Source organism: Phyllobates terribilis, unplaced genomic scaffold (assembly GCF_046119375.1).
Source record: "Phyllobates terribilis strain yellow unplaced genomic scaffold, ASM4611937v1 Scaffold_40__1_contigs__length_11209783, whole genome shotgun sequence".
NCBI classification, from domain to species: domain Eukaryota; kingdom Metazoa; phylum Chordata; class Amphibia; order Anura; family Dendrobatidae; genus Phyllobates; species Phyllobates terribilis.
Genome location: NW_027362800.1, coordinates 3,600,591 through 3,625,796, shown reverse-complemented (window position 1 = coordinate 3,625,796; position 25,206 = coordinate 3,600,591). Strand labels below are relative to the sequence as shown.

Below are 25,206 nucleotides of genomic sequence, written 5' to 3'. Positions count from 1 at the left end.
GTAATGTAATGTAATGCAATGCTATCTATCTAGCTCTCCCTCTATACTTCCTTTTGGATAAACAGACATATTAGGCAAGCATTTTGGAGCTTTCACCTAAATAACTACAGGTGGTGAGATAAGCTGCACAATATAATTGACCTTTCAGTATATTGTTGCACACACACCATCTATTTAGCAAATGCCCTTGTTATCAACAGCAGCCTTTTAAACTCACCTGAGCTAACAGGTATGTGAGCTGGTTACTCTGCTGCGCTTAAAATTTCTTTTTTGGTTTGCTACAATGCCTTTTCTGAAACGTTGTCTCCCTCTGCTGGAACACTGACTTCTTTCATTTAATGCCTGCAGACTATAAAAGAGAAACCAACCCAAAAAGTTTGGTTGATTAGTCTGTGGCATTCTTTTAAACTGTTGCTTATGGCGGTCTCTGTGAGCTTCTCAGTGACATTCAGCCATCCAGGTATCCCGCCTGCAGTAGACGGAATGTGGCAATGGAACGCTGGCTGCGCGTGTCATAATAGGCTCTGAGCCTTTATATACCTGCGCACAGCAGCAGCCACCTTCAGTCTGCTGCTGGACAGCCAGCAGCAGCAGCAGCAGGAGAGGTAATTAATCAGCAACCCTCCTGCTAAGGGTAGACAGCTGCTCGTTCCACCCCCCCCCCCCGCCTCAATTGGTTCTCCTCCCTTCCAACGGTGTTGAGGCGGGTGGGAACAGCCGGGGGTTGAGGGTACTGTGCTAAAAGAGGTGGAGTTATGCAGATCTAAAACGCGTGGATTGCAGCAGCAGCAAGCCGAAAAGTGCAGGCATGTGAGGGATCTAGAGGTTGACAGCATGTCTTCTTAACGGGAGTCCAGGTGGCCATCTCCACAAATGGACTTTTCAGAATCCTTGGGTGGCACCGTAGTCGGAAACCAATTCTGGTTATCGCTTCTCGGCCTTTTGGCTAAGATCAAGTGTAGTATCTGTTCTTATCAGTTTAATATCTGATACGTCCCCTATCTGGGGACCATATATTAAATGGATTTTTAGAACAGGGAGATGGAAAAAGTGCTTGCTCTGTCCACTCCACGCATTGACCTGGTATTGCAGTATCTCCAGGACCGGTGCACCCCTTCTTTAATGCAGTTTCTAAAATCAGAAAGAATTGAGTTCAATGCTTTTTGTTCATTTTGCTTGTTTGTCGGATTTTGGGATGGACTCTTTGGCTTTGCTTTTCTTCTCCTCATTGGATTTTTCATGTTAAAAGTTGCAGAAGCCAGATGACAAGCTCATTTTGGTTCAACTTCAGCAACTGTGCATTGCATTGCCATGTAATGTAATGTAATGCAATGCTATCTATCTAGCTCTCCCTCTATACTTCCTTTTGGATAAACAGACATATTAGGCAAGCATTTTGGAGCTTTCACCTAAATAACTACAGGTGGTGAGATAAGCTGCACAATATAATTGACCTTTCAGTATATTGTTGCACACACACCATCTATTTAGCAAATGCCCTTGTTATCAACAGCAGCCTTTTAAACTCACCTGAGCTAACAGGTATGTGAGCTGGTTACTCTGCTGCGCTTAAAATTTCTTTTTTGGTTTGCTACAATGCCTTTTCTGAAACGTTGTCTCCCTCTGCTGGAACACTGACTTCTTTCATTTAATGCCTGCAGACTATAAAAGAGAAACCAACCCAAAAAGTTTGGTTGATTAGTCTGTGGCATTCTTTTAAACTGTTGCTTATGGCGGTCTCTGTGAGCTTCTCAGTGACATTCAGCCATCCAGGTATCCCGCCTGCAGTAGACGGAATGTGGCAATGGAACGCTGGCTGCGCGTGTCATAATAGGCTCTGAGCCTTTATATACCTGCGCACAGCAGCAGCCACCTTCAGTCTGCTGCTGGACAGCCAGCAGCAGCAGCAGCAGGAGAGGTAATTAATCAGCAACCCTCCTGCTAAGGGTAGACAGCTGCTCGTTCCACCCCCCCCCCCCCCGCCTTAATTTGTTCTCCTCCCTTCCAACGGTGTTGAGGCGGGTGGGAACAGCCGGGGGTTGAGGGTACTGTGCTAAAAGAGGTGGAGTTATGCAGATCTAAAACGTGTGGATTGCAGCAGCAGCAAGCCGAAAAGTGCAGGCATGTGAGGGATCTAGAGGTTGACAGCATGTCTTCTTAACGGGAGTCCAGGTGGCCATCTCCACAAATGGACTTTTCAGAATCCTTGGGTGGCACCGTAGTCGGAAACCAATTCTGGTTATCGCTTCTCGGCCTTTTGGCTAAGATCAAGTGTAGTATCTGTTCTTATCAGTTTAATATCTGATACGTCCCCTATCTGGGGACCATATATTAAATGGATTTTTAGAACAGGGAGATGGAAAAAGAGCTTGCTCTGTCCACTCCACGCATTGACCTGGTATTGCAGTATCTCCAGGACCGGTGCACCAATTCTTTAATGCAGTTTCTAAAATCAGAAAGAATTGAATTCAATGCTTTTTGTTCATTTTGCTTGTTTGTCGGATTTTGGGATGGACTCTTTGGCTTTGCTTTTCTTCTCCTCATTGGATTTTTCATGTTAAAAGTTGCAGAAGCCAGATGACAAGCTCATTTTGGTTCAACTTCAGCAACTGTGCATTGCATTGCCATGTAATGTAATGTAATGCAATGCTATCTATCTAGCTCTCCCTCTATACTTCCTTTTGGATAAACAGACATATTAGGCAAGCATTTTGGAGCTTTCACCTAAATAACTACAGGTGGTGAGATAAGCTGCACAATATAATTGACCTTTCAGTATATTGTTGCACACACACCATCTATTTAGCAAATGCCCTTGTTATCAACAGCAGCCTTTTAAACTCACCTGAGCTAACAGGTATGTGAGCTGGTTACTCTGCTGCGCTTAAAATTTCTTTTTTGGTTTGCTACAATGCCTTTTCTGAAACGTTGTCTCCCTCTGCTGGAACACTGACTTCTTTCATTTAATGCCTGCAGACTATAAAAGAGAAACCAACCCAAAAAGTTTGGTTGATTAGTCTGTGGCATTCTTTTAAACTGTTGCTTATGGCGGTCTCTGTGAGCTTCTCAGTGACATTCAGCCATCCAGGTATCCCGCCTGCAGTAGACGGAATGTGGCAATGGAACGCTGGCTGCGCGTGTCATAATAGGCTCTGAGCCTTTATATACCTGCGCACAGCAGCAGCCACCTTCAGTCTGCTGCTGGACAGCCAGCAGCAGCAGCAGCAGGAGAGGTAATTAATCAGCAACCCTCCTGCTAAGGGTAGACAGCTGCTCGTTCCACCCCCCCCCCCCGCCTTAATTGGTTCTCCTCCCTTCCAACGGTGTTGAGGCGGGTGGGAACAGCCGGGGGTTGAGGGTACTGTGCTAAAAGAGGTGGAGTTATGCAGATCTAAAACGCGTGGATTGCAGCAGCAGCAAGCCGAAAAGTGCAGGCATGTGAGGGATCTAGAGGTTGACAGCATGTCTTCTTAACGGGAGTCCAGGTGGCCATCTCCACAAATGGACTTTTCAGAATCCTTGGGTGGCACCGTAGTCGGAAACCAATTCTGGTTATCGCTTCTCGGCCTTTTGGCTAAGATCAAGTGTAGTATCTTTCGAAAAGGCGGTTTTGGATGTTGGCCGCCCTAGTAGATTGATACATTATGCACACTGGGGTTTAGGCGCTTGTTAGTACGCCAGGTGGCTAATATAGTCATCTGGTGGAAAGCATGGCCCCCCAGGATCGACACCATTGGGCCGGGGAAGATCGAAAGCCCGAAGTGTGAAGTGCCCCAGGAGTGGCGACCCTGGGGTGCCTTAACTCACTGGGATTGGGAACCCCACTTGAGTTTATGGCACATTTGCACAAGCACTTCAATATTTCTTTCTTCGCACACACCCTTATTCTGGGCCTTCTGGCCTTAGGATGGGGAATTTTTTCAATTCCCGGTCGAAGGTCCGGGCAGTATTATACTGTGAAACCTTCACTATTTATTTAATTTCTTTGTCACTGTGTGTCCACTTATTCACGTGTGTCACGTCCTACTAGGATTTTGTCGGGATGCGGTTCCCTTATGGGTTCCTCTCTTGGCAGGTCTAGGGGGGGAGTGTGTGGCCATCAGGTTCCGCTCCCCCCTGAACCCCCCTGGCTCTCCTCTTTCGGGAGGAGAGCGTTGTTGGCTCCCCTCTTCCGGGAGGGGAGCACAGTCTTTGGCTCCCAGTGCCTTGCTCGGGTTAGAACTCGGGCAGGTGCTGGGTGTAAGATTGGGTCGCCTCTGGCTTCGGCTGGAGGTGGCTATTTGTCCCTGTTCCTCGCTGTGGCCTTCTGGCTCGGAGGGACGGGGAATGGTTTGGGGGACCCTTCTCCTTTTGGAGAGGGTTTCAAGAAGACCAGCATCCTAGTGCACTTTTTTTGTGGCACTTGTCACTATTTTAAGCGCACTCGAGTTTTGTACACGAATTCGGGCTTTCGATGGAAAAAAAAAAAAAAAAAAAAAAAAATCTGTTCTTATCAGTTTAATATCTGATACGTCCCCTATCTGGGGACCAAATATTAAATGGATTTTTAGAACAGGGAGATGGAAAAAGAGCTTGCTCTGTCCACTCCACGCATTGACCTGGTATTGCAGTATCTCCAGGACCGGTGCACCCCTTCTTTAATGCAGTTTCTAAAATCAGAAAGAATTGAATTCAATGCTTTTTGTTCATTTTGCTAGTTTGTCGGATTTTGGGATGGACTCTTTGGCTTTGCTTTTCTTCTCCTCATTGGATTTTTCATGTTAAAAGTTGCAGAAGCCAGATGACAAGCTCATTTTGGTTCAACTTCAGCAACTGTGCATTGCATTGCCATGTAATGTAATGTAATGCAATGCTATCTATCTAGCTCTCCCTCTATACTTCCTTTTGGATAAACAGACATATTAGGCAAGCATTTTGGAGCTTTCACCTAAATAACTACAGGTGGTGAGATAAGCTGCACAATATAATTGACCTTTCAGTATATTGTTGCACACACACCATCTATTTAGCAAATGCCCTTGTTATCAACAGCAGCCTTTTAAACTCACCTGAGCTAACAGGTATGTGAGCTGGTTACTCTGCTGCGCTTAAAATTTCTTTTTTGGTTTGCTACAATGCCTTTTCTGAAACGTTGTCTCCCTCTGCTGGAACACTGACTTCTTTCATTTAATGGCTGCAGACTATAAAAGAGAAACCAACCCAAAAAGTTTGGTTGATTAGTCTGTGGCATTCTTTTAAACTGTTGCTTATGGCGGTCTCTGTGAGCTTCTCAGTGACATTCAGCCATCCAGGTATCCCGCCTGCAGTAGACGGAATGTGGCAATGGAACGCTGGCTGCGCGTGTCATAATAGGCTCTGAGCCTTTATATACCTGCGCACAGCAGCAGCCACCTTCAGTCTGCTGCTGGACAGCCAGCAGCAGCAGCAGCAGGAGAGGTAATTAATCAGCAACCCTCCTGCTAAGGGTAGACAGCTGCTCGTTCCACCCCCCCCCCCCGCCTTAATTGGTTCTCCTCCCTTCCAACGGTGTTGAGGCGGGTGGGAACAGCCGGGGGTTGAGGGTACTGTGCTAAAAGAGGTGGAGTTATGCAGATCTAAAACGCGTGGATTGCAGCAGCAGCAAGCCGAAAAGTGCAGGCATGTGAGGGATCTAGAGGTTGACAGCATGTCTTCTTAACGGGAGTCCAGGTGGCCATCTCCACAAATGGACTTTTCAGAATCCTTGGGTGGCACCGTAGTCGGAAACCAATTCTGGTTATCGCTTCTCGGCCTTTTGGCTAAGATCAAGTGTAGTCTCTGTTCTGGAGAGGATGTCCATCCAGGATTGCCGCAGGCTGATCCACAGCCTGCTCAGAGACTATTCCATCATGGACGGTCCGGAGGACGAGGATGAGGACTAAACCCCTCCTCCCCCTCTCCCTTTATGTGTCTTGTCTTTCAATAAAGCTTCGGGCCTGTGATTTTCCCCTCCCCATCCCCTTTTTCCCAATCCCCATCGCTTATCACGGTTCGTCGTACTGTATTGATTGACATGCTTTTTCTTTCAGATTGAGTGTTTTGTGTAGCATAGGGGTGTGATGTGTCTAGTTAGTGCGTCGTGTCCTCATGCTATGTAAATATGATGTAGAATTCTGTGTGTACTGGGCTGCGGCACTGTACACTGTCTGTTAACTTATTTTTTGTGCTAATAAAAGATATATTCAATCAAAAAAATCTGTTCTTATCAGTTTAATATCTGATACGTCCCCTATCTGGGGACCATATATTAAATGGATTTTTAGAACAGGGAGATGGAAAAAGAGCTTGCTCTGTCCACTCCACGCATTGACCTGGTATTGCAGTATCTCCAGGACCGGTGCACCCCTTCTTTAATGCAGTTTCTAAAATCAGAAAGAATTGAATTCAATGCTTTTTGTTCATTTTGCTTGTTTGTCGGATTTTGGGATGGACTCTTTGGCTTTGCTTTTCTTCTCCTCATTGGATTTTTCATGTTAAAAGTTGCAGAAGCCAGATGACAAGCTCATTTTGGTTCAACTTCAGCAACTGTGCATTGCATTGCCATGTAATGTAATGTAATGCAATGCTATCTATCTAGCTCTCCCTCTATACTTCCTTTTGGATAAACAGACATATTAGGCAAGCATTTTGGAGCTTTCACCTAAATAACTACAGGTGGTGAGATAAGCTGCACAATATAATTGACCTTTCAGTATATTGTTGCACACACACCATCTATTTAGCAAATGCCCTTGTTATCAACAGCAGCCTTTTAAACTCACCTGAGCTAACAGGTATGTGAGATGGTTACTCTGCTGCGCTTAAAATTTCTTTTTTGGTTTGCTACAATGCCTTTTCTGAAACGTTGTCTCCCTCTGCTGGAACACTGACTTCTTCCATTTAATGCCTGCAGACTATAAAAGAGAAACCAACCCAAAAAGTTTGGTTGATTAGTCTGTGGCATTCTTTTAAACTGTTGCTTATGGCGGTCTCTGTGAGCTTCTCAGTGACATTCAGCCATCCAGGTATCCCGCCTGCAGTAGACGGAATGTGGCAATGGAACGCTGGCTGCGCGTGTCATAATAGGCTCTGAGCCTTTATATACCTGCGCACAGCAGCAGCCACCTTCAGTCTGCTGCTGGACAGCCAGCAGCAGCAGCAGCAGGAGAGGTAATTAATCAGCAACCCTCCTGCTAAGGGTAGACAGCTGCTCGTTCCACCCCCCCCCCCGCCTTAATTGGTTCTCCTCCCTTCCAACGGTGTTGAGGCGGGTGGGAACAGCCGGGGGTTGAGGGTACTGTGCTAAAAGAGGTGGAGTTATGCAGATCTAAAACGCGTGGATTGCAGCAGCAGCAAGCCGAAAAGTGCAGGCATGTGAGGGATCTAGAGGTTGACAGCATGTCTTCTTAACGGGAGTCCAGGTGGCCATCTCCACAAATGGACTTTTCAGAATCCTTGGGTGGCACCGTAGTCGGAAACCAATTCTGGTTATCGCTTCTCGGCCTTTTGGCTAAGATCAAGTGTAGTATCTGTTCTTATCAGTTTAATATCTGATACGTCCCCTATCTGGGGACCATATATTAAATGGATTTTTAGAACAGGGAGATGGAAAAAGAGCTTGCTCTGTCCACTCCACGCATTGACCTGGTATTGCAGTATCTCCAGGACCGGTGCACCCCTTCTTTAATGCAGTTTCTAAAATCAGAAAGAATTGAATTCAATGCTTTTTGTTCATTTTGCTTGTTTGTCGGATTTTGGGATGGACTCTTTGGCTTTGCTTTTCTTCTCCTCATTGGATTTTTCATGTTAAAAGTTGCAGAAGCCAGATGACAAGCTCATTTTGGTTCAACTTCAGCAACTGTGCATTGCATTGCCATGTAATGTAATGTAATGCAATGCTATCTATCTAGCTCTCCCTCTATACTTCCTTTTGGATAAACAGACATATTAGGCAAGCATTTTGGAGCTTTCACCTAAATAACTACAGGTGGTGAGATAAGCTGCACAATATAATTGACCTTTCAGTATATTGTTGCACACACACCATCTATTTAGCAAATGCCCTTGTTATCAACAGCAGCCTTTTAAACTCACCTGAGCTAACAGGTATGTGAGCTGGTTACTCTGCTGCGCTTAAAATTTCTTTTTTGGTTTGCTACAATGCCTTTTCTGAAACGTTGTCTCCCTCTGCTGGAACACTGACTTCTTTCATTTAATGGCTGCAGACTATAAAAGAGAAACCAACCCAAAAAGTTTGGTTGATTAGTCTGTGGCATTCTTTTAAACTGTTGCTTATGGCGGTCTCTGTGAGCTTCTCAGTGACATTCAGCCATCCAGGTATCCCGCCTGCAGTAGACGGAATGTGGCAATGGAACGCTGGCTGCGCGTGTCATAATAGGCTCTGAGCCTTTATATACCTGCGCACAGCAGCAGCCACCTTCAGTCTGCTGCTGGACAGCCAGCAGCAGCAGCAGCAGGAGAGGTAATTAATCAGCAACCCTCCTGCTAAGGGTAGACAGCTGCTCGTTCCACCCCCCCCCCCGCCTTAATTGGTTCTCCTCCCTTCCAACGGTGTTGAGGCGGGTGGGAACAGCCGGGGGTTGAGGGTACTGTGCTAAAAGAGGTGGAGTTATGCAGATCTAAAACGCGTGGATTGCAGCAGCAGCAAGCCGAAAAGTGCAGGCATGTGAGGGATCTAGAGGTTGACAGCATGTCTTCTTAACGGGAGTCCAGGTGGCCATCTCCACAAATGGACTTTTCAGAATCCTTGGGTGGCACCGTAGTCGGAAACCAATTCTGGTTATCGCTTCTCGGCCTTTTGGCTAAGATCAAGTGTAGTATCTGTTCTTATCAGTTTAATATCTGATACGTCCCCTATCTGGGGACCATATATTAAATGGATTTTTAGAACAGGGAGATGGAAAAAGAGCTTGCTCTGTCCACTCCACGCATTGACCTGGTATTGCAGTATCTCCAGGACCGGTGCACCCCTTCTTTAATGCAGTTTCTAAAATCAGAAAGAATTGAATTCAATGCTTTTTGTTCATTTTGCTTGTTTGTCGGATTTTGGGATGGACTCTTTGGCTTTGCTTTTCTTCTCCTCATTGGATTTTTCATGTTAAAAGTTGCAGAAGCCAGATGACAAGCTCATTTTGGTTCAACTTCAGCAACTGTGCATTGCATTGCCATGTAATGTAATGTAATGCAATGCTATCTATCTAGCTCTCCCTCTATACTTCCTTTTGGATAAACAGACATATTAGGCAAGCATTTTGGAGCTTTCACCTAAATAACTACAGGTGGTGAGATAAGCTGCACAATATAATTGACCTTTCAGTATATTGTTGCACACACACCATCTATTTAGCAAATGCCCTTGTTATCAACAGCAGCCTTTTAAACTCACCTGAGCTAACAGGTATGTGAGCTGGTTACTCTGCTGCGCTTAAAATTTCTTTTTTGGTTTGCTACAATGCCTTTTCTGAAACGTTGTCTCCCTCTGCTGGAACACTGACTTCTTTCATTTAATGCCTGCAGACTATAAAAGAGAAACCAACCCAAAAAGTTTGGTTGATTAGTCTGTGGCATTCTTTTAAACTGTTGCTTATGGCGGTCTCTGTGAGCTTCTCAGTGACATTCAGCCATCCAGGTATCCCGCCTGCAGTAGACGGAATGTGGCAATGGAACGCTGGCTGCGCGTGTCATAATAGGCTCTGAGCCTTTATATACCTGCGCACAGCAGCAGCCACCTTCAGTCTGCTGCTGGACAGCCAGCAGCAGCAGCAGCAGGAGAGGTAATTAATCAGCAACCCTCCTGCTAAGGGTAGACAGCTGCTCGTTCCACCCCCCCCCCCCGCCTTAATTGGTTCTCCTCCCTTCCAACGGTGTTGAGGCGGGTGGGAACAGCCGGGGGTTGAGGGTACTGTGCTAAAAGAGGTGGAGTTATGCAGATCTAAAACGCGTGGATTGCAGCAGCAGCAAGCCGAAAAGTGCAGGCATGTGAGGGATCTAGAGGTTGACAGCATGTCTTCTTAACGGGAGTCCAGGTGGCCATCTCCACAAATGGACTTTTCAGAATCCTTGGGTGGCACCGTAGTCGGAAACCAATTCTGGTTATCGCTTCTCGGCCTTTTGGCTAAGATCAAGTGTAGTATCTGTTCTTATCAGTTTAATATCTGATACGTCCCCTATCTGGGGACCATATATTAAATGGATTTTTAGAACAGGGAGATGGAAAAAGAGCTTGCTCTGTCCACTCCACGCATTGACCTGGTATTGCAGTATCTCCAGGACCGGTGCACCCCTTCTTTAATGCAGTTTCTAAAATCAGAAAGAATTGAATTCAATGCTTTTTGTTCATTTTGCTTGTATGTCGGATTTTGGGATGGACTCTTTGGCTTTGCTTTTCTTCTCCTCATTGGATTTTTCATGTTAAAAGTTGCAGAAGCCAGATGACAAGCTCATTTTGGTTCAACTTCAGCAACTGTGCATTACATTGCCATGTAATGTAATGTAATGCAATGCTATCTATCTAGCTCTCCCTCTATACTTCCTTTTGGATAAACAGACATATTAGGCAAGCATTTTGGAGCTTTCACCTAAATAACTACAGGTGGTGAGATAAGCTGCACAATATAATTGACCTTTCAGTATATTGTTGCACACACACCATCTATTTAGCAAATGCCCTTGTTATCAACAGCAGCCTTTTAAACTCACCTGAGCTAACAGGTATGTGAGCTGGTTACTCTGCTGCGCTTAAAATTTCTTTTTTGGTTTGCTACAATGCCTTTTCTGAAACGTTGTCTCCCTCTGCTGGAACACTGACTTCTTTCATTTAATGCCTGCAGACTATAAAAGAGAAACCAACCCAAAAAGTTTGGTTGATTAGTCTGTGGCATTCTTTTAAACTGTTGCTTATGGCGGTCTCTGTGAGCTTCTCAGTGACATTCAGCCATCCAGGTATCCCGCCTGCAGTAGACGGAATGTGGCAATGGAACGCTGGCTGCGCGTGTCATAATAGGCTCTGAGCCTTTATATACCTGCGCACAGCAGCAGCCACCTTCAGTCTGCTGCTGGACAGCCAGCAGCAGCAGCAGCAGGAGAGGTAATTAATCAGCAACCCTCCTGCTAAGGGTAGACAGCTGCTCGTTCCACCCCCCCCCCCCCCGCCTTAATTGGTTCTCCTCCCTTCCAACGGTGTTGAGGCGGGTGGGAACAGCCGGGGGTTGAGGGTACTGTGCTAAAAGAGGTGGAGTTATGCAGATCTAAAACGCGTGGATTGCAGCAGCAGCAAGCCGAAAAGTGCAGGCATGTGAGGGATCTAGAGGTTGACAGCATGTCTTCTTAACGGGAGTCCAGGTGGCCATCTCCACAAATGGACTTTTCAGAATCCTTGGGTGGCACCGTAGTCGGAAACCAATTCTGGTTATCGCTTCTCGGCCTTTTGGCTAAGATCAAGTGTAGTATCTGTTCTTATCAGTTTAATATCTGATACGTCCCCTATCTGGGGACCATATATTAAATGGATTTTTAGAACAGGGAGATGGAAAAAGAGCTTGCTCTGTCCACTCCACGCATTGACCTGGTATTGCAGTATCTCCAGGACCGGTGCACTCCTTCTTTAATGCAGTTTCTAAAATCAGAAAGAATTGAATTCAATGCTTTTTGTTCATTTTGCTTGTTTGTCGGATTTTGGGATGGACTCTTTGGCTTTGCTTTTCTTCTCCTCATTGGATTTTTCATGTTAAAAGTTGCAGAAGCCAGATGACAAGCTCATTTTGGTTCAACTTCAGCAACTGTGCATTGCATTGCCATGTAATGTAATGTAATGCAATGCTATCTATCTAGCTCTCCCTCTATACTTCCTTTTGGATAAACAGACATATTAGGCAAGCATTTTGGAGCTTTCACCTAAATAACTACAGGTGGTGAGATAAGCTGCACAATATAATTGACCTTTCAGTATATTGTTGCACACACACCATCTATTTAGCAAATGCCCTTGTTATCAACAGCAGCCTTTTAAACTCACCTGAGCTAACAGGTATGTGAGCTGGTTACTCTGCTGCGCTTAAAATTTCTTTTTTGGTTTGCTACAATGCCTTTTCTGAAACGTTGTCTCCCTCTGCTGGAACACTGACTTCTTTCATTTAATGCCTGCAGACTATAAAAGAGAAACCAACCCAAAAAGTTTGGTTGATTAGTCTGTGGCATTCTTTTAAACTGTTGCTTATGGCGGTCTCTGTGAGCTTCTCAGTGACATTCAGCCATCCAGGTATCACGCCTGCAGTAGACGGAATGTGGCAATGGAACGCTGGCTGCGCGTGTCATAATAGGCTCTGAGCCTTTATATACCTGCGCACAGCAGCAGCCACCTTCAGTCTGCTGCTGGACAGCCAGCAGCAGCAGCAGCAGGAGAGGTAATTAATCAGCAACCCTCCTGCTAAGGGTAGACAGCTGCTCGTTCCACCCCCCCCCCCGCCTTAATTGGTTCTCCTCCCTTCCAACGGTGTTGAGGCGGGTGGGAACAGCCGGGGGTTGAGGGTACTGTGCTAAAAGAGGTGGAGTTATGCAGATCTAAAACGCGTGGATTGCAGCAGCAGCAAGCCGAAAAGTGCAGGCATGTGAGGGATCTAGAGGTTGACAGCATGTCTTCTTAACGGGAGTCCAGGTGGCCATCTCCACAAATGGACTTTTCAGAATCCTTGGGTGGCACCGTAGTCGGAAACCAATTCTGGTTATCGCTTCTCGGCCTTTTGGCTAAGATCAAGTGTAGTATCTGTTCTTATCAGTTTAATATCTGATACGTCCCCTATCTGGGGACCATATATTAAATGGATTTTTAGAACAGGGAGATGGAAAAAGAGCTTGCTCTGTCCACTCCACGCATTGACCTGGTATTGCAGTATCTCCAGGACCGGTGCACTCCTTCTTTAATGCAGTTTCTAAAATCAGAAAGAATTGAATTCAATGCTTTTTGTTCATTTTGCTTGTTTGTCGGATTTTGGGATGGACTCTTTGGCTTTGCTTTTCTTCTCCTCATTGGATTTTTCATGTTAAAAGTTGCAGAAGCCAGATGACAAGCTCATTTTGGTTCAACTTCAGCAACTGTGCATTGCATTGCCATGTAATGTAATGTAATGCAATGCTATCTATCTAGCTCTCCCTCTATACTTCCTTTTGGATAAACAGACATATTAGGCAAGCATTTTGGAGCTTTCACCTAAATAACTACAGGTGGTGAGATAAGCTGCACAATATAATTGACCTTTCAGTATATTGTTGCACACACACCATCTATTTAGCAAATGCCCTTGTTATCAACAGCAGCCTTTTAAACTCACCTGAGCTAACAGGTATGTGAGCTGGTTACTCTGCTGCGCTTAAAATTTCTTTTTTGGTTTGCTACAATGCCTTTTCTGAAACGTTGTCTCCCTCTGCTGGAACACTGACTTCTTTCATTTAATGCCTGCAGACTATAAAAGAGAAACCAACCCAAAAAGTTTGGTTGATTAGTCTGTGGCATTCTTTTAAACTGTTGCTTATGGCGGTCTCTGTGAGCTTCTCAGTGACATTCAGCCATCCAGGTATCCCGCCTGCAGTAGACGGAATGTGGCAATGGAACGCTGGCTGCGCGTGTCATAATAGGCTCTGAGCCTTTATATACCTGCGCACAGCAGCAGCCACCTTCAGTCTGCTGCTGGACAGCCAGCAGCAGCAGCAGCAGGAGAGGTAATTAATCAGCAACCCTCCTGCTAAGGGTAGACAGCTGCTCGTTCCACCCCCCCCCCGCCTTAATTGGTTCTCCTCCCTTCCAACGGTGTTGAGGCGGGTGGGAACAGCCGGGGGTTGAGGGTACTGTGCTAAAAGAGGTGGAGTTATGCAGATCTAAAACGCGTGGATTGCAGCAGCAGCAAGCCGAAAAGTGCAGGCATGTGAGGGATCTAGAGGTTGACAGCATGTCTTCTTAATGGGAGTCCAGGTGGCCATCTCCACAAATGGACTTTTCAGAATCCTTGGGTGGCACCGTAGTCGGAAACCAATTCTGGTTATCGCTTCTCGGCCTTTTGGCTAAGATCAAGTGTAGTATCTTTCGAAAAGGCGGTTTTGGATGTTGGCCACCCTAGTAGATTGATACATTATGCACACTGGGGTTTAGGCGCTTGTTAGTACGCCAGGTGGCTAATATAGTCATCTGGTGGAAAGCATGGCCCCCCTGGATCGACGCCATTGGGCCGGGGAAGATCGAAAGCCCGAAGTGTGAAGTGCCCCAGGAGTGGTGACCCTGGGGTGCCTTAACTCACTGGGATTGGGAACCCCACTTGAGTTTATGGTACATTTGCACAAGCACTTCAAATTTTCTTTCTTCGCACACACCCTTATTCCGGGCCTTCTGGCCTTAGGATGGGGAATTTTTCAATTCCCGGTCGAAGGTCCGGGCAGTATTATACTGTGAAACCTTCACTATTTATTTAATTTCTTTGTCACTGTGTGTCCACTTATTCACGTGTGTCACGTCCTACTAGGATTTTGTCGGGATGCGGTTCCCTTACGGGTTCCTCTCTTGGCAGGTCTAGGGGGGGAGTGTGTGGCCATCAGGTTCCGCTCCCCCCTGAACCCCCTGGCTCTCCTCTTTCGGGAGGAGAGCGTTGTTGGCTCCCCTCTTCCGGGAGGGGAGCACAGTCTTTGGCTCCCAGTGCCTTGTTCGGGTGAGAACTCGGGCAGTTGCTGGGGGTAAGATTGGGTCGCCTCTGGCTTCGGCTGGAGGTGGCTTTTTGTCCCTGTTCCTCGCTGTGGCCTTTTGGCTCGGAGGGACGGGGAATGGTTTGGGGGACCCTTCTCCTTTTGGAGAGGGTTTCAAGAAGACCAGCATCCTAGTGCACTTTTTTTGTGGCACTTGTCACTTTTTTAAGCGCACTCGGGTTTTGTACACGAATTCGGGCTTTCAAAAAAAAAAAAAAAAAAAATCTGTTCTTATCAGTTTAATATCTGATACGTCCCCTATCTGGGGACCATATATTAAATGGATTTTTAGAACAGGGAGATGGAAAAAGAGCTTGCTCTGTCCACTCCACGCATTGACCTGGTATTGCAGTATCTCCAGGACCGGTGCACCCCTTCTTTAATGCAGTTTCTAAAATCAGAAAGAATTGAATTCAATGCTTTTTGTTCATTTTGCTTGTTTGTCGGATTTTGGGATGGACTCTTTGGCTTTGCTTTTCTTCTCCTCATTGGATTTTTCATGTTAAAAGTTGCAGAAGCCAGATGACAAGCTCATTTTGGTTCAACTTCAGCAACTGTGCATTGCATTGCCATGTAATGTAATGTAATGCAATGCTATCTATCTAGCTCTCCCTCTATACTTCCTTTTGGATAAACAGACATATTAGGCAAGCATTTTGGAGCTTTCACCTAAATAACTACAGGTGGTGAGATAAGCTGCACAATATAATTGACCTTTCAGTATATTGTTGCACACACACCATCTATTTAGCAAATGCCCTTGTTATCAACAGCAGCCTTTTAAACTCACCTGAGCTAACAGGTATGTGAGCTGGTTACTCTGCTGCGCTTAAAATTTCTTTTTTGGTTTGCTACAATGCCTTTTCTGAAACGTTGTCTCCCTCTGCTGGAACACTGACTTCTTTCATTTAATGCCTGCAGACTATAAAAGAGAAACCAACCCAAAAAGTTTGGTTGATTAGTCTGTGGCATTCTTTTAAACTGTTGCTTATGGCGGTCTCTGTGAGCTTCTCAGTGACATTCAGCCATCCAGGTATCCCGCCTGCAGTAGACGGAATGTGGCAATGGAACGCTGGCTGCGCGTGTCATAATAGGCTCTGAGCCTTTATATACCTGCGCACAGCAGCAGCCACCTTCAGTCTGCTGCTGGACAGCCAGCAGCAGCAGCAGCAGGAGAGGTAATTAATCAGCAACCCTCCTGCTAAGGGTAGACAGCTGCTCGTTCCACCCCCCCCCCCCCGCCTTAATTGGTTCTCCTCCCTTCCAACGGTGTTGAGGCGGGTGGGAACAGCCAGGGGTTGAGGGTACTGTGCTAAAAGAGGTGGAGTTATGCAGATCTAAAACGCGTGGATTGCAGCAGCAGCAAGCCGAAAAGTGAAGGCATGTGAGGGATCTAGAGGTTGACAGCATGTCTTCTTAACGGGAGTCCAGGTGGCCATCTCCACAAATGGACTTTTCAGAATCCTTGGGTGGCACCGTAGTCGGAAACCAATTCTGGTTATCGCTTCTCGGCCTTTTGGCTAAGATCAAGTGTAGTATCTGTTCTTATCAGTTTAATATCTGATACGTCCCCTATCTGGGGACCATATATTAAATGGATTTTTAGAACAGGGAGATGGAAAAAGAGCTTGCTCTGTCCACTCCACGCATTGACCTGGTATTGCAGTATCTCCAGGACCGGTGCACCCCTTCTTTAATGCAGTTTCTAAAATCAGAAAGAATTGAATTCAATGCTTTTTGTTCATTTTGCTTGTTTGTCGGATTTTGGGATGGACTCTTTGGCTTTGCTTTTCTTCTCCTCATTGGATTTTTCATGTTAAAAGTTGCAGAAGCCAGATGACAAGCTCATTTTGGTTCAACTTCAGCAACTGTGCATTGCATTGCCATGTAATGTAATGTAATGCAATGCTATCTATCTAGCTCTCCCTCTATACTTCCTTTTGGATAAACAGACATATTAGGCAAGCATTTTGGAGCTTTCACCTAAATAACTACAGGTGGTGAGATAAGCTGCACAATATAATTGACCTTTCAGTATATTGTTGCACACACACCATCTATTTAGCAAATGCCCTTGTTATCAACAGCAGCCTTTTAAACTCACCTGAGCTAACAGGTATGTGAGCTGGTTACTCTGCTGCGCTTAAAATTTCTTTTTTGGTTTGCTACAATGCCTTTTCTGAAACGTTGTCTCCCTCTGCTGGAACACTGACTTCTTTCATTTAATGCCTGCAGACTATAAAAGAGAAACCAACCCAAAAAGTTTGGTTGATTAGTCTGTGGCATTCTTTTAAACTGTTGCTTATGGCGGTCTCTGTGAGCTTCTCAGTGACATTCAGCCATCCAGGTATCCCGCCTGCAGTAGACAGAATGTGGCAATGGAACGCTGGCTGCGCGTGTCATAATAGGCTCTGAGCCTTTATATACCTGCGCACAGCAGCAGCCACCTTCAGTCTGCTGCTGGACAGCCAGCAGCAGCAGCAGCAGGAGAGGTAATTAATCAGCAACCCTCCTGCTAAGGGTAGACAGCTGCTCGTTCCACCCCCCCCCCGCCTTAATTGGTTCTCCTCCCTTCCAACGGTGTTGAGGCGGGTGGGAACAGCCGGGGGTTGAGGGTACTGTGCTAAAAGAGGTGGAGTTATGCAGATCTAAAACGCGTGGATTGCAGCAGCAGCAAGCCGAAAAGTGCAGGCATGTGAGGGATCTAGAGGTTGACAGCATGTCTTCTTAACGGGAGTCCAGGTGGCCATCTCCACAAATGGACTTTTCAGAATCCTTGGGTGGCACCGTAGTCGGAAACCAATTCTGGTTATCGCTTCTCGGCCTTTTGGCTAAGATCAAGTGTAGTATCTGTTCTTATCAGTTTAATATCTGATACGTCCCCTATCTGGGGACCATATATTAAATGGATTTTTAGAACAGGGAGATGGAAAAAGAGCTTGCTCTGTCCACTCCACGCATTGACCTGGTATTGCAGTATCTCCAGGACCGGTGCACCCCTTCTTTAATGCAGTTTCTAAAATCAGAAAGAATTGAATTCAATGCTTTTTGTTCATTTTGCTTGTTTGTCGGATTTTGGGATGGACTCTTTGGCTTTGCTTTTCTTCTCCTCATTGGATTTTTCATGTTAAAAGTTGCAGAAGCCAGATGACAAGCTCATTTTGGTTCAACTTCAGCAACTGTGCATTGCATTGCCATGTAATGTAATGTAATGCAATGCTATCTATCTAGCTCTCCCTCTATACTTCCTTTTGGATAAACAGACATATTAGGCAAGCATTTTGGAGCTTTCACCTAAATAACTACAGGTGGTGAGATAAGCTGCACAATATAATTGACCTTTCAGTATATTGTTGCACACACACCATCTATTTAGCAAATGCCCTTGTTATCAACAGCAGCCTTTTAAACTCACCTGAGCTAACAGGTATGTGAGCTGGTTACTCTGCTGCGCTTAAAATTTCTTTTTTGGTTTGCTACAATGCCTTTTCTGAAACGTTGTCTCCCTCTGCTGGAACACTGACTTCTTTCATTTAATGCCTGCAGACTATAAAAGAGAAACCAACCCAAAAAGTTTGGTTGATTAGTCTGTGGCATTCTTTTAAACTGTTGCTTATGGCGGTCTCTGTGAGCTTCTCAGTGACATTCAGCCATCCAGGTATCCCGCCTGCAGTAGACGGAATGTGGCAATGGAACGCTGGCTGCGCGTGTCATAATAGGCTCTGAGCCTTTATATACCTGCGCACAGCAGCAGCCACCTTCAGTCTGCTGCTGGACAGCCAGCAGCAGCAGCAGCAGGAGAGGTAATTAATCAGCAACCCTCCTGCTAAGGGTAGACAGCTGCTCGTTCCACCCCCCCCCCGCCTTAATTGGTTCTCCTCCCTTCCAACGGTGTTGAGGCGGGTGGGAACAGCCGGGGGTTGAGGGTACTGTGCTAAAAGAGGTGGAGTTATGCAGATCTAAAACGCGTGGATTGCAGCAGCAGCAAGCCGAAAAGTGCAGGCATGTGAGGGATCTAGAGGTTGACAGCATGTCTTCTTAACGGGAGTCCAGGTGGCCATCTCCACAAATGGACTTTTCAGAATCCTTGGGTGGCACCGTAGTCGGAAACCAATTCTGGTTATCGCTTCTCGGCCTTTTGGCTAAGATCAAGTGTAGTATCTGTTCTTATCAGTTTAATATCTGATACGTCCCCTATCTGGGGACCATATATTAAATGGATTTTTAGAACAGGGAGATGGAAAAAGAGCTTGCTCTGTCCACTCCACGCATTGACCTGGTATTGCAGTATCTCCAGGACCGGTGCACCCCTTCTTTAATGCAGTTTCTAAAATCAGAAAGAATTGAATTCAATGCTTTTTGTTCATTTTGCTTGTTTGTCGGATTTTGGGATGGACTCTTTGGCTTTGCTTTTCTTCTCCTCATTGGATTTTTCATGTTAAAAGTTGCAGAAGCCAGATGACACGCTCATTTTGGTTCAACTTCAGCAACTGTGCATTGCATTGCCATGTAATGTAATGTAATGCAATGCTATGTATCTAGCTCTCCCTCTATACTTCCTTTTGGATAAACAGACATATTAGGCAAGCATTTTGGAGCTTTCACCTAAATAACTACAGGTGGTGAGATAAGCTGCACAATATAATTGACCTTTCAGTATATTGTTGCACACACACCATCTATTTAGCAAATGCCCTTGTTATCAACAGCAGCCTTTTAAACTCACCTGAGCTAACAGGTATGTGAGCTGGTTACTCTGCTGCGCTTAAAATTTCTTTTTTGGTTTGCTACAATGCCTTTTCTGAAACGTTGTCTCCCTCTGCTGGAACACTGACTTCTTTCATTTAATGCCTGCAGACTATAAAAGAGAAACCAACCCAAAAAGTTTGGTTGATTAGTCTGTGGCATTCTTTTAAACTGTTGCTTATGGCGGTCTCTGTGAGCTTCTCAGTGACATTCAGCCATCCAGGTATCCCGCCTGCAGTAGACGGAATGTGGCAATGGAACGCTGGCTGCGCGTGTCATAATAGGCTCTGAGCCTTTATATACCTGCGCACAGCAGCAGCCACCTTCAGTCTGCTGCTGGACAGCCAGCAGCAGCAGCAGCAGGAGAGGTAATTAATCAGCAACCCTCCTGCTAAGGGTAGACAGCTGCTCGTTCCACCCCCCCCCGCCTTAATTGGTTCTCCTCCCTTCCAACGGTGTTGAGGCGGGTGGGAACAGCCGGGGGTTGAGGGTACTGTGCTAAAAGAGGTGGAGTTATGCAGATCTAAAACGCGTGGATTGCAGCAGCAGCAAGCCGAAAAGTGCAGGCATGTGAGGGATCTAGAGGTTGACAGCATGTCTTCTTAACGGGAGTCCAGGTGGCCATCTCCACAAATGGACTTTTCAGAATCCTTGGGTGGCACCGTAGTCGGAAACCAATTCTGGTTATCGCTTCTCGGCCTTTTGGCTAAGATCAAGTGTAGTATCTTTTGAAAAGGTGGTTTTGGATGTTGGCCGCCCTAGTAGATTGATACATTATGCACACTGGGGTTTAGGCGCTTGTTAGTACGCCAGGTGGCTAATATAGTCATCTGGTGGAAAGCATGGCCCCCCAGGATCGACGCCATTGGGCCGGGGAACATCGAAAGCCCGAAGTGTGAAGTGCCCCAGGAGTGGTGACCCTGGGGTGCCTTAACTCACTGGGATTGGGAACCCCACTTGAGTTTATGGCACATTTGCACTAGCACTTCAATATTTCTTTCTTCACACACACCCTTATTCCGGGCCTTCTGGCCTTAGGATGGGGAATTTTTCAATTCCCGGTCGAAGGTCCGGGCAGTATTATACTGTGAAACCTTCACTATTTATTTAAATTTTTTTTTGTCACTGTGTGTCCACTTTTTCACGTGTGTCCACGTCCTTACTAGGATTTTGTCGGGATGCGGTTCCCTTACGGGTTCCTCTCTTGGCAGGTCTAGGGGGGGAGTGTGTGGCCATCAGGTTCCGCTCCCCCCTGAACCCCCCTGGCTCTCCTCTTTCGGGAGGAGAGCGTTGTTGGCTCCCCTCTTCCGGGAGGGGAGCACAGTCTTTGGCTCCCAGTGCCTTGCTCGGGTGAGAACTCGGGCAGGTATTGGGGGTAAGATTGGGTCGCCTCTGGCTCCGGCTGGAGGTGGCTATTTGTCCCTGTTCCTCGCTGTGGCCTTCTGGCTCGGAGGGAGGGGGAATGGTTTGGGGGACCCTTCTCCTTTTGGAGAGGGTTTCAAGAAGACCAGCATCCTAGTGCACTTTTTTTGTGGCACTTGTCACTTTTTTAAGCGCACTCGGGTTTTGTACACGAATTCGGGCTTTCGATAAAAAAAAAAATCTGTTCTTATCAGTTTAATATCTGATACGTCCCCTATCTGGGGACCATATATTAAATGGATTTTTAGAACAGGGAGATGGAAAAAGAGCTTGCTCTGTCCACTCCACGCATTGACCTGGTATTGCAGTATCTCCAGGACCGGTGCACCCCTTCTTTAATGCAGTTTCTAAAATCAGAAAGAATTGAATTCAATGCTTTTTGTTCATTTTGCTTGTTTGTCGGATTTTGGGATGGACTCTTTGGCTTTGCTTTTCTTCTCCTCATTGGATTTTTCATGTTAAAAGTTGCAGAAGCCAGATGACAAGCTCATTTTGGTTCAACTTCAGCAACTGTGCATTGCATTGCCATGTAATGTAATGTAATGCAATGCTATCTATCTAGCTCTCCCTCTATACTTCCTTTTGGATAAACAGACATATTAGGCAAGCATTTTGGAGCTTTCACCTAAATAACTACAGGTGGTGAGATAAGCTGCACAATATAATTGACCTTTCAGTATATTGTTGCACACACACCATCTATTTAGCAAATGCCCTTGTTATCAACAGCAGCCTTTTAAACTCACCTGAGCTAACAGGTATGTGAGCTGGTTACTCTGCTGCGCTTAAAATTTCTTTTTTGGTTTGCTACAATGCCTTTTCTGAAACGTTGTCTCCCTCTGCTGGAACACTGACTTCTTTCATTTAATGCCTGCAGACTATAAAAGAGAAACCAACCCAAAAAGTTTGGTTGATTAGTCTGTGGCATTCTTTTAAACTGTTGCTTATGGCGGTCTCTGTGAGCTTCTCAGTGACATTCAGCCATCCAGGTATCCCGCCTGCAGTAGACGGAATGTGGCAATGGAACGCTGGCTGCGCGTGTCATAATAGGCTCTGAGCCTTTATATACCTGCGCACAGCAGCAGCCACCTTCAGTCTGCTGCTGGACAGCCAGCAGCAGCAGCAGCAGGAGAGGTAATTAATCAGCAACCCTCCTGCTAAGGGTAGACAGCTGCTCGTTCCACCCCCCCCCCCCACCTTAATTGGTTCTCCTCCCTTCCAACGGTGTTGAGGCGGGTGGGAACAGCCGGGGGTTGAGGGTACTGTGCTAAAAGAGGTGGAGTTATGCAGATCTAAAACGCGTGGATTGCAGCAGCAGCAAGCCGAAAAGTGCAGGCATGTGAGGGATCTAGAGGTTGACAGCATGTCTTCTTAACGGGAGTCCAGGTGGCCATCTCCACAAATGGACTTTTCAGAATCCTTGGGTGGCACCGTAGTCGGAAACCAATTCTGGTTATCGCTTCTCGGCCTTTTGGCTAAGATCAAGTGTAGTATCTGTTCTTATCAGTTTAATATCTGATACGTCCCCTATCTGGGGACCATATATTAAATGGATTTTTAGAACAGGGAGATGGAAAAAGAGCTTGCTCTGTCCACTCCACGCATTGACCTGGTATTGCAGTATCTCCAGGACCGGTGCACCCCTTCTTTAATGCAGTTTCTAAAATCAGAAAGAATTGAATTCAATGCTTTTTGTTCATTTTGCTTGTTTGTCGGATTTTGGGATGGACTCTTTGGCTTTGCTTTTCTTCTCCTCATTGGATTTTTCATGTTAAAAGTTGCAGAAGCCAGATGACAAGCTCATTTTGGTTCAACTTCAGCAACTGTGCATTGCATTGCCATGTAATGTAATGTAATGCAATGCTATCTATCTAGCTCTCCCTCTATACTTCCTTTTGGATAAACAGACATATTAGGCAAGCATTTTGGAGCTTTCACCTAAATAACTACAGGTGGTGAGATAAGCTGCACAATATAATTGACCTTTCAGTATATTGTTGCACACACACCATCTATTTAGCAAATGCCCTTGTTATCAACAGCAGCCTTTTAAACTCACCTGAGCTAACAGGTATGTGAGCTGGTTACTCTGCTGCGCTTAAAATTTCTTTTTTGGTTTGCTACAATGCCTTTTCTGAAACGTTGTCTCCCTCTGCTGGAACACTGACTTCTTTCATTTAATGCCTGCAGACTATAAAAGAGAAACCAACCCAAAAAGTTTGGTTGATTAGTCTGTGGCATTCTTTTAAACTGTTGCTTATGGCGGTCTCTGTGAGCTTCTCAGTGACATTCAGCCATCCAGGTATCCCGCCTGCAGTAGACGGAATGTGGCAATGGAACGCTGGCTGCGCGTGTCATAATAGGCTCTGAGCCTTTATATACCTGCGCACAGCAGCAGCCACCTTCAGTCTGCTGCTGGACAGCCAGCAGCAGCAGCAGCAGGAGAGGTAATTAATCAGCAACCCTCCTGCTAAGGGTAGACAGCTGCTCGTTCCACCCCCCCCCCCCACCTTAATTGGTTCTCCTCCCTTCCAACGGTGTTGAGGCGGGTGGGAACAGCCGGGGGTTGAGGGTACTGTGCTAAAAGAGGTGGAGTTATGCAGATCTAAAACGCGTGGATTGCAGCAGCAGCAAGCCGAAAAGTGCAGGCATGTGAGGGATCTAGAGGTTGACAGCATGTCTTCTTAACGGGAGTCCAGGTGGCCATCTCCACAAATGGACTTTTCAGAATCCTTGGGTGGCACCGTAGTCGGAAACCAATTCTGGTTATCGCTTCTCGGCCTTTTGGCTAAGATCAAGTGTAGTATCTGTTCTTATCAGTTTAATATCTGATACGTCCCCTATCTGGGGACCATATATTAAATGGATTTTTAGAACAGGGAGATGGAAAAAGAGCTTGCTCTGTCCACTCCACGCATTGACCTGGTATTGCAGTATCTCCAGGACCGGTGCACCCCTTCTTTAATGCAGTTTCTAAAATCAGAAAGAATTGAATTCAATGCTTTTTGTTCATTTTGCTTGTTTGTCGGATTTTGGGATGGACTCTTTGGCTTTGCTTTTCTTCTCCTCATTGGATTTTTCATGTTAAAAGTTGCAGAAGCCAGATGACAAGCTCATTTTGGTTCAACTTCAGCAACTGTGCTTTGCATTGCCATGTAATGTAATGTAATGCAATGCTATCTATCTAGCTCTCCCTCTATACTTCCTTTTGGATAAACAGACATATTAGGCAAGCATTTTGGAGCTTTCACCTAAATAACTACAGGTGGTGAGATAAGCTGCACAATATAATTGACCTTTCAGTATATTGTTGCACACACACCATCTATTTAGCAAATGCCCTTGTTATCAACAGCAGCCTTTTAAACTCACCTGAGCTAACAGGTATGTGAGCTGGTTACTCTGCTGCGCTTAAAATTTCTTTTTTGGTTTGCTACAATGCCTTTTCTGAAACGTTGTCTCCCTCTGCTGGAACACTGACTTCTTTCATTTAATGCCTGCAGACTATAAAAGAGAAACCAACCCAAAAAGTTTGGTTGATTAGTCTGTGGCATTCTTTTAAACTGTTGCTTATGGCGGTCTCTGTGAGCTTCTCAGTGACATTCAGCCATCCAGGTATCCCGCCTGCAGTAGACGGAATGTGGCAATGGAACGCTGGCTGCGCGTGTCATAATAGGCTCTGAGCCTTTATATACCTGCGCACAGCAGCAGCCACCTTCAGTCTGCTGCTGGACAGCCAGCAGCAGCAGCAGCAGGAGAGGTAATTAATCAGCAACCCTCCTGCTAAGGGTAGACAGCTGCTCGTTCCACCCCCCCCCCGCCTTAATTGGTTCTCCTCCCTTCCAACGGTGTTGAGGCGGGTGGGAACAGCCGGGGGTTGAGGGTACTGTGCTAAAAGAGGTGGAGTTATGCAGATCTAAAACGCGTGGATTGCAGCAGCAGCAAGCCGAAAAGTGCAGGCATGTGAGGGATCTAGAGGTTGACAGCATGTCTTCTTAACGGGAGTCCAGGTGGCCATCTCCACAAATGGACTTTTCAGAATCCTTGGGTGGCACCGTAGTCGGAAACGAATTCTGGTTATCGCTTCTCGGCCTTTTGGCTAAGATCAAGTGTAGTATCTGTTCTTATCAGTTTAATATCTGATACGTCCCCTATCTGGGGACCATATATTAAATGGATTTTTAGAACAGGGAGATGGAAAAAGAGCTTGCTCTGTCCACTCCACGCATTGACCTGGTATTGCAGTATCTCCAGGACCGGTGCACCCCTTCTTTAATGCAGTTTCTAAAATCAGAA

At 45.9% G+C, this 25,206-nt stretch overlaps 17 non-coding genes and 4 pseudogenes across 17 annotated transcripts; all 21 read left to right on the top strand.

The window, feature by feature from the left end:
- Window positions 1-926: 926 nt before the first annotated feature.
- On the top strand, window positions 927-1,117 carry LOC141184698 (U2 spliceosomal RNA). The gene has a single exon (XR_012259429.1). It is a non-coding gene; the product is annotated as a U2 spliceosomal RNA (small nuclear RNA).
- A 1,124-nt stretch (window positions 1,118-2,241) lies between these two features.
- Window positions 2,242-2,432, top strand: LOC141184144 (U2 spliceosomal RNA). The gene has a single exon (XR_012258927.1). It is a non-coding gene; the product is annotated as a U2 spliceosomal RNA (small nuclear RNA).
- Window positions 2,433-3,554: 1,122 nt separating this feature from the next.
- Window positions 3,555-3,646, top strand: LOC141186201 (U2 spliceosomal RNA; annotated as a pseudogene).
- A 795-nt stretch (window positions 3,647-4,441) lies between these two features.
- Window positions 4,442-4,635, top strand: LOC141185990 (U2 spliceosomal RNA). The gene has a single exon (XR_012260560.1). It is a non-coding gene; the product is annotated as a U2 spliceosomal RNA (small nuclear RNA).
- Window positions 4,636-5,757: 1,122 nt separating this feature from the next.
- Window positions 5,758-5,863, top strand: LOC141186084 (U2 spliceosomal RNA; annotated as a pseudogene).
- Window positions 5,864-6,172: 309 nt separating this feature from the next.
- Window positions 6,173-6,366, top strand: LOC141185693 (U2 spliceosomal RNA). The gene has a single exon (XR_012260328.1). It is a non-coding gene; the product is annotated as a U2 spliceosomal RNA (small nuclear RNA).
- A 1,121-nt stretch (window positions 6,367-7,487) lies between these two features.
- On the top strand, window positions 7,488-7,678 carry LOC141186918 (U2 spliceosomal RNA). Its single transcript, XR_012261152.1, has one exon. It is a non-coding gene; the product is annotated as a U2 spliceosomal RNA (small nuclear RNA).
- A 1,121-nt stretch (window positions 7,679-8,799) lies between these two features.
- On the top strand, window positions 8,800-8,990 carry LOC141186917 (U2 spliceosomal RNA). Its single transcript, XR_012261151.1, has one exon. It is a non-coding gene; the product is annotated as a U2 spliceosomal RNA (small nuclear RNA).
- A 1,122-nt stretch (window positions 8,991-10,112) lies between these two features.
- LOC141186916 (U2 spliceosomal RNA) lies at window positions 10,113-10,303 on the top strand. Its single transcript, XR_012261150.1, has one exon. It is a non-coding gene; the product is annotated as a U2 spliceosomal RNA (small nuclear RNA).
- A 1,124-nt stretch (window positions 10,304-11,427) lies between these two features.
- Window positions 11,428-11,618, top strand: LOC141191297 (U2 spliceosomal RNA). The gene has a single exon (XR_012265295.1). It is a non-coding gene; the product is annotated as a U2 spliceosomal RNA (small nuclear RNA).
- Window positions 11,619-12,739: 1,121 nt separating this feature from the next.
- LOC141191296 (U2 spliceosomal RNA) lies at window positions 12,740-12,930 on the top strand. The gene has a single exon (XR_012265294.1). It is a non-coding gene; the product is annotated as a U2 spliceosomal RNA (small nuclear RNA).
- A 1,120-nt stretch (window positions 12,931-14,050) lies between these two features.
- Window positions 14,051-14,126, top strand: LOC141186167 (U2 spliceosomal RNA; annotated as a pseudogene).
- An 809-nt stretch (window positions 14,127-14,935) lies between these two features.
- LOC141185927 (U2 spliceosomal RNA) lies at window positions 14,936-15,119 on the top strand. Its single transcript, XR_012260512.1, has one exon. It is a non-coding gene; the product is annotated as a U2 spliceosomal RNA (small nuclear RNA).
- Window positions 15,120-16,242: 1,123 nt separating this feature from the next.
- Window positions 16,243-16,433, top strand: LOC141186915 (U2 spliceosomal RNA). The gene has a single exon (XR_012261149.1). It is a non-coding gene; the product is annotated as a U2 spliceosomal RNA (small nuclear RNA).
- Window positions 16,434-17,553: 1,120 nt separating this feature from the next.
- Window positions 17,554-17,744, top strand: LOC141186914 (U2 spliceosomal RNA). Its single transcript, XR_012261148.1, has one exon. It is a non-coding gene; the product is annotated as a U2 spliceosomal RNA (small nuclear RNA).
- A 1,120-nt stretch (window positions 17,745-18,864) lies between these two features.
- LOC141186913 (U2 spliceosomal RNA) lies at window positions 18,865-19,055 on the top strand. The gene has a single exon (XR_012261147.1). It is a non-coding gene; the product is annotated as a U2 spliceosomal RNA (small nuclear RNA).
- Window positions 19,056-20,174: 1,119 nt separating this feature from the next.
- Window positions 20,175-20,266, top strand: LOC141186158 (U2 spliceosomal RNA; annotated as a pseudogene).
- Window positions 20,267-21,060: 794 nt separating this feature from the next.
- On the top strand, window positions 21,061-21,243 carry LOC141185730 (U2 spliceosomal RNA). Its single transcript, XR_012260361.1, has one exon. It is a non-coding gene; the product is annotated as a U2 spliceosomal RNA (small nuclear RNA).
- A 1,122-nt stretch (window positions 21,244-22,365) lies between these two features.
- Window positions 22,366-22,556, top strand: LOC141186912 (U2 spliceosomal RNA). Its single transcript, XR_012261146.1, has one exon. It is a non-coding gene; the product is annotated as a U2 spliceosomal RNA (small nuclear RNA).
- Window positions 22,557-23,678: 1,122 nt separating this feature from the next.
- Window positions 23,679-23,869, top strand: LOC141186909 (U2 spliceosomal RNA). The gene has a single exon (XR_012261144.1). It is a non-coding gene; the product is annotated as a U2 spliceosomal RNA (small nuclear RNA).
- A 1,120-nt stretch (window positions 23,870-24,989) lies between these two features.
- Window positions 24,990-25,180, top strand: LOC141186908 (U2 spliceosomal RNA). Its single transcript, XR_012261143.1, has one exon. It is a non-coding gene; the product is annotated as a U2 spliceosomal RNA (small nuclear RNA).
- The last annotated feature ends 26 nt before the right edge of the window (window positions 25,181-25,206 follow it).